General features: G+C 71.8%; 2 pseudogenes; both read left to right on the top strand.

The window, feature by feature from the left end:
- Window positions 1-90, top strand: part of LOC125117172 (uncharacterized) — a 117-nt pseudogene extending 27 nt beyond the window's left edge.
- A 1,868-nt stretch (window positions 91-1,958) lies between these two features.
- On the top strand, window positions 1,959-2,074 carry LOC125117184 (uncharacterized; annotated as a pseudogene).
- Window positions 2,075-2,500: the final 426 nt, after the last annotated feature.

Genomic DNA, 2,500 nt, shown 5'->3' with positions numbered 1-2,500 from the left:
CCATCTCGTCTGATCTCGGAAGCTAAGCAGGGTCGGCCCTGGTTAGTACTTGGATGGGAGCCCGCCTGGGAATACCGGGTGCTGTAGCTTTTGCCTCCCTCTCCTTTAGGCGCCCCGCCGCCGCCCCCTTCAGCGCACTTCACCGCCAGCCCCAGCGCCCCCTGCCCCGACTGCCCCTCCCGCCCCACCGTGCGGCGCGGCCAGCCAGTGGTCCGCGCCCGCAGGCGGCCTCATCCCAGCCCTTGGACCTCAGAGCCCCTGCCGCCGGCCCGGGCTCCTCCAAGGGCCTGGCCACCGCACGCTGGCTGGCCTGTCGGCCGGCCGTGACCTCCCCTCCTCGCCCCCCGCACAGCTGCTCCCCTCCTTCGCCCGGGACCCAAGCCCGGCCCGGCCCCGCCCTTCGGCCGGATGGATGGACGATATTGGCCCCGGCAGATGGACAGGCGGACGGTCGGCGGCTGCCGGCCGCTCTTGGAACCTGGCCCCCTCCATACTACCCATTCCTGGCCCTCCCGATCCAGGAAACCAGACGGGCGGCGTGGGCCGGCCAGGAGCCCTCAAGACAGTCCCGGGGGCGCGGCGCGCGCCAGAGGGGGCAACCCGTGTCCCTAGTAGAGAGAAAAAGCAACGGAGACAAAGCAAGCCGCCTGGTCCCCATGCGCACGCTCCAGCCCGAACCAGCCCGAACGTGCACCCACCTCACCTCACTGTCTCGGGGCGGGGGAGGGTTTCTTCTGGCCTGAGAGGGACCTGGGGGAAGGCATCCGAGCGGAAGCGGAATCCTGACACCTTGGCTGCAGGTCCTGGGCCCCTCCCCCGTCCCCGCCTCTGCCTGGACCCCTCCTCACCTCTCCTCCCTGCCCGCCCCACCCCCCCCCCCCGTGCCCCCAAGCCCGGCCACCCCCCTCCCCCCTCCCCCCTCCCCCCTAGCCCGGCCACCCCACACCCACCCCGACCCCCTCCCCTGCCAGCCTCAGGCCGCCTCCTGCCCCAGCCCAGCCCAAGCCCTTCCTTGCGAAAGCCGCCTCTTCAGCAGAGCCTCTCTCTGATCTGTGTCAGGCTCTGACCCTATGGTCCCAGTGCCTCTGGGTCGGGGGGTGGTATCCCCTCCTCCCGCCACCTCTCCTTCCGTCTCTGGATCTCTGTCTTCTCCCTAGCTTCTTCTCTCTCTTTCTCTCTCGCCTTCCTCTCTCTCTCTCCCACCGCCCCCACCCCCACCCCCGCTGCGCTGGCACCGCACCCCGCGCGCGCGTTTGTGTGTGTGTGTGTGTGTGTGTGTGTGTGTATTGTGTTGAGTGTGACAGAGCCAGAGAGAGACGTGTGGATGGGTGGGGGGGGGGTGGCACCTTGTGGGCAGGGGAACAGGCTCCGAGCCCGCCCGCCTGCCCGTCCTCAGCTCTCCCCACCAGGCTCTCCGGTTTGACGACGAGGCCCCCCGCCCCGTGTCCTGGACTCCTGTGGGGAAGGTGGCCTTGGAAAGGCCACCTGCGGGCCTGATGCCCTCCTGCTGCCACGCTGGTCGCTCCGGTGGGGTTGGGCGCAAGGGGGAGGGGGGGAGGGGGGTGGGCGGGGCGGCCAGACCCCGGGCTGGCTGGGCTGGGCTGGCCTAGGTGTGCAGGGGGCTCAGGGGAAAGGGAGCCTGGGCCTTGACCCCTCCGGGGCCACGCCCCCCCAACCCCCGCCCACTGCGGGTGACGAGCGGCCGTGGGGTGCCGAGCGCAGACGGGCCTGCCGAGTGCCACCCGTCCGGGCATGCATGGGAAGTGGCGAGACTTCCACCACCCTCCGGGTGCCAGAGGCCTCTGGTCCCCTGTTCGGCAGGGGGGCCCTGGCGGCGGGCTGCGTGGGCAGAGGCGCCCGCAAGAGGGCAGGCCAAGCGCCAGGGGCGGCCCGGAGCCCGAGCCCGGAGCCCGGAGGCGCGGCGGCGGGCTCTTGGGGCGGCGCCGGCACCCTCCTCCGTCTACGCCATACCACCTGAACGCGCCCGATCTCTTCTGATCTCGGAAGCTAAGCAGGGTCGGCTCTGTTAGTACTTGGATGGGAGACCGCCTGGGAATACCGGGTGCGTTAGGCTTTTTGCCTCCCTCTCCTTTAGGCGCCGCCGCCGCCGCCCCTTCAGCGCACTTCACCGCCAGCCCCAGCGCCCCCTGCCCCGACTGCCCCTCCCGCCCACCGTGCGCGCGGCCAGCCAGTGTCCGCGCCCGCAGGCGGCCTCATCCCAGCCCTTGACCTCAGAGCCCCTGCCGCCGCCCGGGCTCCCTCCGAAGGGCCTGGCCCACCGCACGCTGGCTGGCCTGTCGGCCGGCCGTGACCTGCCCGCTCGCCCCCCCGCACAGCTGCTCCCCTCCTTCGCCCGGGACCAAGGCCCGGCCCGCCCCGCCCTTCGCGCGGTGGATGGACGGATTGGCCCGGCAGATGGACAGGCGGACGGTCGGTCGGCTGCCGGCCGCTCTTGGAACCGGGCCCCTCCATACTACCCTTTTTCCTGGCCTCCCGATCC

Source organism: Phacochoerus africanus, chromosome 15 (assembly GCF_016906955.1).
Source record: "Phacochoerus africanus isolate WHEZ1 chromosome 15, ROS_Pafr_v1, whole genome shotgun sequence".
In the NCBI taxonomy this organism is placed as follows: domain Eukaryota; kingdom Metazoa; phylum Chordata; class Mammalia; order Artiodactyla; family Suidae; genus Phacochoerus; species Phacochoerus africanus.
This window is presented reverse-complemented; position numbering and strand designations above follow the sequence as displayed.